This window comes from Aotus nancymaae, unplaced genomic scaffold, assembly GCF_030222135.1.
Source record: "Aotus nancymaae isolate 86718 unplaced genomic scaffold, 86718_ANA_hifiasm-v0.15.2.pri h1tg000089l, whole genome shotgun sequence".
Classification (NCBI taxonomy): domain Eukaryota; kingdom Metazoa; phylum Chordata; class Mammalia; order Primates; family Aotidae; genus Aotus; species Aotus nancymaae.
Window position 1 is genome coordinate 26,502,589 of NW_026988504.1, and position 12,147 is coordinate 26,514,735.

Here is a 12,147-nt window from a genome sequence, read left to right on the forward strand (position 1 = left end):
CCATGGTCATGCTTGCCTCCCTCCCCAAGGATACAAAAGTCCCCCAAAGTCCCCTAGACACCTTTGCAGCCATGAGAACCAGAGTTGTTTTTTTTTTTTTTGAGACAGAGTAGAATGCAGTGGTGCAATCTCGGCTCACTGCAACCTCCGCCTTCAGGGTTCAAGCGATTCTCCTGCCTCAGCCTCCCTAGTAGCTAGGATTACAGGGATGCACCACCATGCCTGGCTAATTTTGTATTTTTTAGTAGTGACGAGATTTCTCCATGTTGGTCAGGCTGGTCTCGAACTCCTGACCTCAGGTGATCTGCCCCCCTGGGCCTCCCAAAGTGCTGGGATTACAGGTGTAAGCCACCATGCCCAGCTGGGTTTTTTTTTTTTTTTTTGGAGGATGTGGTGGTGGGGTCTCACTCACTCTGTTGTTCAGGCTGGAGTGCAGTGGCACAATCACAGCTCACTGCAGCCTTAACCTTCTAGGCTTAAGCGATCCTCTGGCCTCAGCCTCCCAAGTAGCTGGTAACATAGGCACGCGACACCATGCCTGGCTAATTTTTTAAAGTTTTTTTTAGAGATGGGGGTCTCACTATGTTAACTGGCTGATCGTGAACTACTGGGCTCGAGTAATCCTCCCGCCTTGGCCTCCCAAAGTATTGGGATTACAAGTGTGAGCCACGTCGCCCAGCCAAGAACTAGAGTTGAGACTGGTTCCCACTCCAAAGGGTCCCTGTCACCCCTGCAGGGTATCCTCCTGTTGTCCCTGCTTCACTTTGAAGGGCATGGCTAAATAAAAGGGGTTTGGAGAAGGGATCCTGATCACCAGACTCTCAAAGGGAAAGAGGCAACCCAGGACAAAGGGTGGATCTCAAGGTGCTGTGCCCACCAAAATGAGTACCTCAGTTTCTCTCTGCCACCACCTTTCACATTAAGGCCCACTCCATGGAGGGGAGGGGAATCTGGTGTTTATCAGCCAGGGCTGGGTCCTGGTTGATCAATGCTGGGACCTCAGGAGGGAGGAAGGGCACTGCCTCCTCTTTGAGCCCACACATAAGAAAGAGAGGGGACAGCTTTCCTTGTTCTCTCTCCCCCACCCCCGGAGCTCAGACTCTGAACAGAGATGCAGTGATGCCCAAAGATTTATGCACATGTCCCTAGCTGAAGGGGTGTGTCCCAGGCTGAGGGGCCAAGAGATCCTTGTAAGCTGAAGGGTGAGGGGCAAAGGAGGGTGGGGCAGAGGCGGCCTCCTTTGGCCTCTTTCCCATACACTCCAGGTTGCAAAAATTTGTCTGGGAAGAAAAGATTACAAGAGAGTGAGAAGGCTGGAAATTGGAGACCCACTGCCTCAGGCCCCAGTCTCACTGATGTCTAGGAGAGTCCATTCTCCACCAAGCTTCTCTAAGAAATCTGGGAGACCCCAGGCCCCACAGCCTTCTTTCTTTCTTTGTTGCTTTTTTTTTTTTTTTTTTTTTTTGAGACAGAGTCTCACTCTGTCACCCAGGCTGGAGTGCAATGGTGTGGTCTTGGCTCACTGCAATCTCCGCCTCCCAGGTTCTGGCAATTCTCTGGCCTCAGCCTCCTGAGTAGCTGGGACTACAGGTGCATGCCACCACACCCAGCTAATTTTTTTTTTTTTTTTTTAGTAGAGATGAGGTTTCACTATGTTGACCAGGCTGGTCTTGAACTCCTGACCTTGTTATCCGCCCACCTCGGCCTCCCACAGTACTGGGATTACAGCCGTGAGCCACCGCACCCAGCCTCAGGCCCACAGCTTTCTTCATCCATCACAACAGCTCACGCAACACAGTTTGTTATGAACTAGGTACTTTTTAAAGCATTTTTCCTCAAAGAAGCTAAATGAGGTAGACATGATCATCCCCAATTTACAGATAAGGCAACGGGGAAGTTAAATGGCTTGCTCAAAGTCACACATCCAGTGAGTGAGAGCTGGGATTCAGACCCAAGCATTCCATCACCATCATCATCATCATCATCACATCATCATCATCATCATCATCCCTGTTCCTAACTGTGATGGCATATCACCTGCTTGAGGGATAACGCCTTGTTCTTTCATCCAGCTACGCGTTCCCTGAGACCAAGCTTTGGTCTTTGCCCTCGATCTTTGCCCCGAGGGCTCTCTGTCAGTGCCTCCACCTCCAAATAGGCCAAGGCTAGAGGGGAGCATGGCCAGAAGTGCTTGGTGCCCCCGGGCCCTGTGCCTCCTACCCCAGTTCCTCCTCCTCAAATGCCCTCTCCGGAAGAGGTTCCCCTTCTAGGCTGGAACCTGCACACACGGGTGGGAGGGCCTCGCTCAGCCCACACTTAGTCTGGGCAGCTGTGCCCTCAGAACCAGGCCCTGAGGCTGGGAAAAGAGGACACAGCTGTTGGGCATCTCTGAGGTGGGTCTCAGCTGCCAGGGGTGTGGAGAAAGGCCATTGTGAGCCCTGCCACGGACCCAACTCAGGAGGGTCCTGCCAGCTCCTGCCACTGCCCATGGGGTGGTTCTTTTCCAGCTTGGGCCAGTGTCTGGGGAGTCTCTTCACTGGCTTGTTTAGGAGCTGCTAGCTGGCTGCAGCCTGCACCCTGAGGGCGCCCACAGAACTGGTGTCCCCAGGCTGGGTCTGGCTGCCCTAGGGGTCAGCATGGGCAGTGGCTGTCCCCCCTCCCTTCCCCCATTCCCAGCCCCTAAAACTTGCTGGCCACAGCTGCAGCACTAAGGAAGTGCAGGAAGTCCTGAGCAGCCAGCTGAGCCCCCTCACCGCCCCCCCAACCTCAAGCTGACCCCAGAGGCTGCCTGGTGGGGGGGGGGCAGGGGGCGGAGCTTGGGTATTAACAACTGGAAAAGTATGAAGAACATCACTGCCAGTCCCCAGCTCTGAGACAAGGACAGGGGTAGATGGGGGTAGCGACAGGGTGAGAGAGAGTTACAGACTGGCAGAGAAACAAGGAGAGAGAGAGAGAGAGAGAATCAGACACCGCAAGACAGAGCAACAGAAAGAGAGAGAGTTAGAGAGAAATTCCAAGTCAAAAATACACATCACTCATGCAGACACTCGCCAGCCGATGGCCTCTTAAGGAAAGCTTCCAAGTTTGGGCAGGAGGGTCCAGGTGGCAAGAGGGGCGGCCAGACTCAAGGTGGGATGCAGGAACTCAGCTGGGGGTGACTGAGTGTTCCCAGGAAAGGCCCCCAGGCAAATGACTCAGAGCAGGGCAGTTTGATATCCCTGAGCTTTTAGGGTAAGGAGGAGTGCAGCTCTCCCCTCCCCCAGTTGTCAAGAGAATCCCAGCTTCTAGAAGTCACTGGACACTGAGCCCAATACTTGGCCCTCTGGAACCCCCCTGCACCCACCGTCTTTGCTCTTGTTTCTCTGACCCTCCAAAAGAAAATAAAAGGAAAAAAAAAAAGCCCATTCTCACATAGTGGCTGAGCCTAGAGGAAGAAGGCAGGAAGAAGCTGAAAGGGAAAAGTCTGTGATTGTGTGCATCTAGGTGTGTGCTTGGCTGCACAGGCTACAGCTGTGTGCATCTGGGGTTATGTGGACACGACTGTTCATGTGGACCTGGGCCCTGTGAACTCGTTCTGTACCTCAGTTCAGGGGCCCATGTGCAAATGAGTGCACCTGTGTCTGCAGGTTCCACAGTCAATCAACTAACAAGTAGTTACAAAGCAGCCGTTGTGCTAGGCTCTGGGTGCGATCCAGAGCTCTTCAAATGATTCTCCCAGGTCTCCAAGAGCTCACTGTCTAGTAGGGTTGGTATGTCAAGCGACAGAGACCAAAAACATGTCATCGGGAATTCATGCTTTGCACCATTACGCAGGAACACCTTTTCATACAGGCAAATTTAATTTTCTTGGGAGCAAGGGTTTTCTTGTCTACAGAACCTCAGAGCTCCACAGTAAGAGTCCAGGAAAATACTTGTTGCTAAGTTGTGTATACATGTGTTGATGTGTAACTGTGTTTGCATCTGACTGACTGACAGCTACTGTCACGGCAAGCAATGATGACTGTGTGACTGGGCTTATGTGAGCACGTGTGTGCCTGTGAGTGACAGGGTCTTTTGTAATTGTGCGGCTGTGTGCAATTGCTCTATGTGCATGCATGCATGTGACAGTGACTTTTTCTGTGTGGGTGACAGCAACTCCTCCTTGCCCGTGTGTGACAGCCTCTCCGTGTGACCCTGTGCGTGGGTATGTGCCATGGGTCGGTCCCCATGCTCTTGGTCTCCCGTGGGTATGTCCCATCCCTCTGAGCTCCACGGTGCAGCAGCAGCCTGCCTCTTCCCTTGTCCCCATGTGGGTGTGTCCAGCAGCTCCTGTCCTTCAGTCTGCCTGGGTGTCCCTGGGTGTTCATGTGGCTGTCTGTGTGGACATATCTCTGTGTCTGCGTGTCACTTTTGCTTTCCCCCCATCTTGGACAACAGTCCCCTTCATCCCCTCCCCCTCCTGGAGACGAAGCCAGCACTGAGGGGCAGGCTCCTATCTCACTGGCTTTCCTTCTGTGTCCCCCACCCCCACCCCTGGACCGGCTGCTCTTTCAATTGCCCCTGTCATCCCCCCAGGCCTTTCTTTCACGCTGGGCAAGGGAGGGCCCCAGATGGAGAAGGGGCACCAGAGACACGTTGCAAGGGGAGGGAAAAAGGTGGGGTACACACACACAGGTCCATTTCTCCCTCTCCACCCCAGCCAGCAACTCTCCTAATCATCTAGGCACCATCAAGTGCACCCCCTCCACACACACATTCCCCCCCAGCAGCCGCGTTTTTGCAATTAGAGTGTTGCAACCAGACAGCCATGCTCAACTGGAAGGCGGGTGAAGGGGGGGGAACTTCCCTCTCCCCGGATCCATGCAAGCCCACCCCCGCCACCGCACTCATACTGCCCTCCGCAGCTGGAGGCAGCTTTGCAAAGGCCACTCGGCCTCAAAGGCTAGGGGTGGGGGCTGGCGGGGGGGGGCAGGCCTCCGACGCACCGTAAACAAACCGCGGCGCGGCGGGCGGGGGAGCTCCGGCGGCCGGCAACGGGGCCCGGCCCGGGAATGCGCAGCAGACTGGCCGGACAGAGGCCGGGCGGGACGTCGAGGGGGAGGCCCGGACGCCATCTCCGCCTGCAAACCCCGGGGCCCACCGACCTCCTAGCAACACCTCCCTTCCCCAGGGCGTCAGTTGCAAGCTCCTGGGCTCGTGACAGGGTCACTGGGGCGCCGGGAAAGGCTGAGGCTGACAGCGGGTACCCCCTGCGCGACCCCGGCCCGCCTGGGAGCTGGCCACGGAGCCCCGCGGCTTTGCATAATCAATCGCGAGGCATTTGCATATTAATACCCCCTCGCTCCCTCCTCCTTACCTCGGCGTGGCGCGCTGGACCGGGCTGGGCAGCGACGCAGGGGTCTCAGCGCCCCGTGCCGTGGGCGTCCATGGGGGGCCGGTGGGGCCCGGGCCGCCCGCCTCCTGCGCCCGGGTGTGAGTGCGAGTGAACGCGGGGGGGGCGGGGGGCGAGTGTGGCGGCCCCGCGGCTCCTCCGGCAGAGGCGGCGGCCGCTCTGGCTCCTCCCTCCCCCGCCCCGCTCCGGCTGGGGCTCGGGCTCGGCGCGCCCGGCCGGCTCGCGGCTGCTCCCTGCAGGCCGCCTCGCCGCCGCCCGCCCCCGCCCCCCGCCCCCTGCCGCGCCCCGGGACCCCCGCCAGCGGCCCGGCCGCCCCTCGGCCGCCTCTGCCCCGCCCCGCTCGGACTCGCCCTCCCCCGCCGGGCGGCTCCCGCAGGAGTGGGTACTTGGTGACATATTTTGGAAGAGATGTCATTAAAAAATAGCCTTTGCTTGCCGGGAGAATTGGGGATTTTCGGGTTTGCACCATGGGGGTGGGGGAGGAAGTACCGAGGAGCCGCCTGCACCTTACACATGAGGAGAAAGTCTAAACACCAAACGCTTGCAGGTGTAGAGTTTGTTTAGGAGTTCGGGTCCCTTCTCCGCCAGTAACTCACTGTGTGACCTTGACAAATCACCACTGCTGTCGGGGGCAGAGCTTCCTCAAGCTTCAGCCGCGAGGGCTGGGCAGATCACCCCTGACGTCCTTTTAACTTCAATCATCCTGTGTTTTTAATCCTTGTGTGGGCTCAGTACCTCCCTCCCCTCTCATTTCTAACATCAATACCGATCCACTGCCTCCCCTTTCCAGCATCACCCTTCTCCATATAGGCTCTTTCTATTCTCTGTCACCAGCCATTTCCCCAACAATCTGCTCCCTCTCCTCAGCTCGGGGAGGGGACAAGATTTGCCATACCCCCTCAATTCCTAGCTGCTGGGTGGTGGTATTTCCCCCCGTGTTTGCTCCCACCAAAATCCAAATGGTACCAGAGTCAATCTAAGGAAGCCGGTGGGCTGCATACAAATGGACCCCCTAACCCAACCCAAAGGAGAGGTCTCCACTGTGCCAGCCCCACCCCCAGCACACACACACACACACAACACACACACCTGCATTCATGGACATAAAACCAACCCAGTGACGCCAGAGCCCCTTTCATCTCGGGATCTCCCAGTTCCAGGCCAAGCCCTAATTACCCCAGCACCCCCCTGGCCCCGCCGGTTCCCCTGCTGTCATTAGCCTAGTTTTACCAGCGGGGGCCACAGCCTTCCCATGGCTCCCAGGGTGGGGCCCTGCTACACAGTCTGCTCTTGGAGAGGGGTGTGTGTTTGTGTGTGAGCATGTGTGTCAGGGAGAGCTGCTCAGCTCATGGCCCAGGTTATACTGGATAGAATCACTTGCCGAGTGTGGGATCCTGACCCACAGCTTATCCAAGCTGGGCTACCCTTGCTTATGTCTCAGTCTCAGGCACCTGCATCCTCAGTGCTGTTGGAGCCCCTTCTTTCACAGGGCATACTGGAGTTTGTAATGCTTGGCAGAGGGGAGGGTACCTCTCTGGGGGTCCCTGGAACCATGGAGATGAGAAAAGCAGCTGGGATGAAATCCATGGCATGCAGAGTGCAGTGGTGGTGTTGAGGGCATGCCATAGGTAAAGGGAGCCTGTGATGTGCAGTGGCAGCTAGAATGGGGAATTGAGGCAGCAGCGTGCAGAGTCTCCATGCGGTAAGCGAACCTGTGTTCAGTCTGGGCTAACGGGAGACAAGCAACAGCTGCAGTGTGGGGCAGGAGGCTGCAGCGTGCAGAGTCAGTGCAGTGGGCAGAATGAGGTGCACTGAGGGTGGCTGTCTGCCAGTCGGTGCCACCTCCTCGGTGATCAGGTTTGGCCGAAACCCTGGGGTGCACGGCTGCAGTGTGCAGTGCTTGGGGTCTGTGCTCTACCCTGTATGGAACTAGTCCCTTGGGATTGGGCTGCTCAAGGAGCTGGGAGGGAATCCTGATGCATGAGATACATTTATACTCTGCATCACAAAGACAGAACTAGGAGGCAGTGGGGAGGGCCAGCAGTAATCTGGATCAGGGCCGGAGTGATGGAGTCCAGAGGCGGAGGAGTAAGGTGCTGTGGTTTTGTCTCCCTTCCATCCTGGCTTTCCCCACCATATCTCTCTTTGATGCAAGGCCCTATAATATTGTGTGGGGAAGACTTTCTGAAATCCTAGACCCAAAGCCATATAAAATGATGTGCCTTCTGATTCACTTTTTTTTTTTTTCCTGAGGGGCAGAGTAGGGCACTCAAAGACAAGGGTTTACCATTTCCATCTTCTCCACCCCTCCTTTTTTTTTTTTTTTTGAGACGGAGTTTTTCTCTCGTTGCCCAGGCTGGAGTGCAATGCTGCGATCTCGGTTCACTGCAACCTCCGCCTCCTGGGTTCAAGTGATTCTCCTGCCTCAGTGTCCCTGTAGCTGGGACTACAGGCATGTGCCACCATGCCGGCTAATTCTGTATTTTTTTAGTAGAGACGGGGTTTCTCCATGTTGGTTAGGCTGGTCTCGAACTACTGACGTCAGGTTATCCATCTGCCTCAGTCTCCCCAAGTGCTGGGATTACAGGTGTGAGCCATCATGCCCAGCCCCCATCTTCTCCTTTCAAAAATTTATTATTATTATTATTATTTGAGACAGAGTCTTCCTCTTTTGCCCAGGCTGGGGTGCAGTGGCACAGTCTTGGCTCACTGCAACCTCTGCCTCCTGAGTTCAAGGGATTTTCATGTCCCACCCTCCCAAGTAGCTGGGATTGTAGGCATGTGTTAGCATGCCCAGCTAATTGTTTTTTATTTTTTGGTAGAGACAGCATTTCACCATGTTGGCCAGGCTGGTCTTGAACTCCTGGCCTCAAGTGATCCTCCTGCCTTGGCCTCCCAAAGTGCTGGGATTACAGGTGTGAGCCACCGTGCCGGCCACCCCCATCTTCTCTTTACCTCTCTCTCTTTCCTGGGCTCCCAGTATGGACTGGTGACAGATCTGGGCAGGACAAAGTGAAGCGCACACTGCCTTCAAAGCAGGCCTCTGCCCAGGTGCCAGGATCCAGCCCAGGTCTGGGCTTAGAGTCCCTGTCCCTGTGTTGCATCATCCGTCTTCCCACCCCACTCACCCTGCCCACCCATTTCTTGAAGCTGCTAGCTCTTCTCAGATTCAGTTCATCCTCGGCTCCTGCTCCGTCCTTGTCATGAAACCCCCCACCAGGGCTGTCCCCTCCCATTCCCCACCTCTGCTTCAGCGCATTCCCTGACTCTATCAGAAGGGTAGGGGTGGCATGAATAAGGATGCATAGACCCTCCAAGGGGATATGTCTGATGGCCCCTGCAGCTGAGATTTCTGTTGCCAAGGAGGTAGCAGGAGCAGCCTGTTCTCTGGGCTCCCATCAGAACAGCCATGCCCAGGCCCCTCCCTCTCTTCCTCCGTCTCTCCCTCCCTTCCTTCCAGACTGTTGCTAGGAAGCACCCCAAGATTTCTTGAGGATACGACCCCTAGGAAACAAGGTAACCAGATATCTTTCTGAAGAGGATTTTTTTCAAAGTCTGGCAGCTAAGACCCCACACAGCATCTTCTACCCCTGCCCAGAAGCCTTACACATCTCTAGCAGTTTGGGAAACAGGAGACAGGCCCCTCTACCAGCCACCCTGGAACAAGCTCTGTGGCCTGGCCTCAGAAATTCCCCTCCTCTAGCTCACCTTGACCTCCTGGGCCTAGATCAGGAAGTGATGGCATGTCCAGCATACACCTCTAGACTCCGCAGATAGAGCTGAACTTACTGGGGGTGCTCTGGAAAGACAGCAGAGGAAACTGAGGCTCCACCAGCTAAGAGAACTCAAAGCTCAGATGTTTCTCCCTCTGAGGGATTTCCCAATCAAGAATAGTGGTGGAAATGTAGGAAAGAAAGTTGGAGAGCAGGCTGGACAAGGTGGCTCACATTACCAGTACTTCGGGAGGCTGAGGTGGCAGGATCTCTTCAGGTCAGGAGTTCAAGACCAGCCTGGGCAACATAATGAGACCCCCTATCTCCAAAAAAAAAAAAAAAAACAAAACAAAAACCACACAAATGATCTGGGTGTGGTGACGTGCACTGCACCTTCAGTCCTGGCTACTTGGGAGGCTGAGGCAGGTGAGAGATTGGGAAATTAGCAAACAATTACCCTGGTAAGAGAAAGTGACCATTTAATTCTCCCCTTTGTCTCATCAGGGGCCCTTGCTATGGGTCACAAAAGAGGGAGCCAGGGAAGGGACCAGGACTGGCTGAGCCTTGCTTTTGGTAGCTGAGGCAAGAAATGGAAAAAGAAGCTGACACCTTTTCCAGGCTGTCTTTCAGGGTTTCTCCTACCTTTATTCATTCATCTGACACTTTTTTTTTTAAGCATTTAATATGTGCCAAGTATTAGATTCCCCAAATGCTCCCAGCTTCTGGTTTCACTTTGCCTTACAGTCTTCTCATCCTGTCTTTGCCAGCAGGAGAGAGGAGAGGAGGGGGAGCAAGGAAGTCTCCCTTGCCATCAGAGTTTGGGGCTTACCTTTCTGCCGCTATCCCCCTCCAGTTAAAGGGGAGGATGGGGCAGTATGATATGGAAGCCAAAAGTGGAAAGTAGAGCAGTTCTCGGGGCCTGGAGGGAGGGGCGATACAAAGGGAATGGCAGGCTGACCTCCCTTCTCAGCCACTGTCTGGTCCAGGCCTCAGGATCATAGCACCTCTCTTCTCTGTGCGGGGAATATGGAGAGGGATGGCCATCCTTCAGGGTGTTAGAGGGGAAGCCACTCCAAGAGTTGATTCAAATTCTGCCTTTCACCCTCCAGGGGCAATGGGAAGACAGAGACAGGCAACTGTGGGGGACAGGCACTGTGGGTGGGAGTGACACCCTGAGCTGAGTCCCTAAGGTGCAGCCACCTCACAGCCTCTTTTCCATCACCCCCTCCCCCAGACAGATAGAAAGCAGGGATTTTGCTTTGGTGACTGGTATGAGGAGGAAACTGGTTTGGAGCCAGCTGTGTATGAGTGTGTGGGAGTGACTGTCTTTCTTTTCCCATCCACCTGCTGCCCATAGTGGGGGGACCCAGGCAAGCTTCCAGAGAAAAATGTTCCACTTCGGGAAAAGGAATGACTCAGTTTCCCTATGGAGAGAAGGGAGGCTGACACCCTCAGTGCCTTGTATGCTTACCAACGATTTCAGTGTTTCTGGGTTTTTGGGTCTGGACTCTTGCCACTTTTCCTTATACTGTTTTCTAGCCTAGATAGATAAGGAATGTCCCCTTCCCCTTGGGTACCCGGAACCCTGTTTCTCGCTGCCTCTTACCTCACTCTGGCCTAGCTGCTTTTCTGACACTTCTCCAGGTGTTGCCATGTCACTCTGACTGGTTGACTTCCACCTGCCCCTCTTCTCTCTCTAGCCAGGGTAGCCAACACGATGAAGAAAGAGCTTGGGGCTCGGGGCTAGGACAGCAGAGGTGGAAGCTCAGTCCCTGTCCCTGTTGAGAGGAAATGAACAGCAAAAGAAAGTGGGGAAAGTAGGAAGGGGCTTTGAGATGGGCCGGGGGCTATTTGTTGTACACCCAAAGGAAATGTTAGCATCTCTCTTTTCACTCTGTGTAGGATTATCATGGGGTCCTGTGCTTGCAGCGAGCCAGACAGCTCAAGGGGGTCCCTAGGAAGGTATTGTGGTATGGAAGGAAGAGGTGGCAAAGGATGCCTCTGATGATTACAGACTAGAGAGGCAGGAAGGTCAAAGTGGAGAAATTAAAAATGGTCCTTGCCCAGAGCTAAGGGAGTCCTTGTACATATGAGTCCAGCCTTTGGGGAAACCTTGCCAAGCCTAGAGCAAGGGCTGCTGGTGGGAGGTGGGGAGACAGAGAAGGCAGATGGCCTGACTACAAAAGCCGCCTCCCTGTCACTGCGAAGTGGGGAGGAGGCACCTCCCTAGAAATCTGCCAGGCTCTCTGCCAGAGGGAATGGTTTGAGCTCAGAATATCACCATCCTCAGGGCCCAAATAGTCCCCAGTCCTGTGTGGACTGGACCCAGCACCCACTAACTCAGCCAGGAGCAGTCACAGAGTTGACAGCTTCTCTCCAAGAGAGACAGTTTGGGCTCTGAGGGATGTGACAGGAGCTCCAGGATGATCCAGGAATGGCTCCAGGTCGAGGGGCCTCAGGCTGCAGAAACAGACACGGAATGAGAGCAGGGGAGCAGGTGAAGGTAGAGTGAGGGCCTGGGAGAAGAAGGGAAGTCAGATATGTGAGAGACTGAGGAGAAGCAGGGTTTGAGGCAGTCTCAAGTGTGAGTGGAATAATGGGGGGGCCGTCTGGAAGGTGAAGGTGAGAAATCCGTGTTGTCCCTCCTTCCTGCTTTAGAAGCTTTGGCAATACATGTTTGGCAGCTGCTTTGTATACACACTACACCCCAGTGGTATCACTTGGGCAGGCACAAAGGGAACTGAAGGGAGGGGTGTGGATTGAGTATATGGCGAAGGAGAAAGGCCATAGGCAATACCAGGGGGACATGATCTGACCCTTCTTTAGCCACACTCTTCCCTTTGGAACAGAAGTCCTTGACTCCTTGTTTAGACCATGCTCTAGACACCCAGGGCGCTGTAATTCTCTGCCCAAATGACCACAGTTTTGCTTCCAGAGACTTAGTGGGCTGCTCTCCCAGATTTATCCTCCTGAGGACAGATTTTGCCACTCAAAGGGTGAGCAAATGGTTGTCAGAGGTCAGGTGTGGTGGCTCACACCTGTAATAACAGCACTTTCAGAGGC

The 12,147-nt window shown here is 54.8% G+C and overlaps 1 protein-coding gene across 1 annotated transcript in view; it reads right to left on the minus strand.

The window, feature by feature from the left end:
* Positions 1–5,463, minus strand: part of THRA (thyroid hormone receptor alpha) — a 30,648-nt gene extending 25,185 nt beyond the window's left edge. The window contains exon 1 of the mRNA XM_012452009.3: positions 5,336–5,463. The gene's annotated coding sequence lies outside the window, so the exon portion shown is untranslated. The remainder of the gene's footprint in view (positions 1–5,335) is intronic.
* Between the last annotated feature and the right edge of the window lie 6,684 nt (positions 5,464–12,147).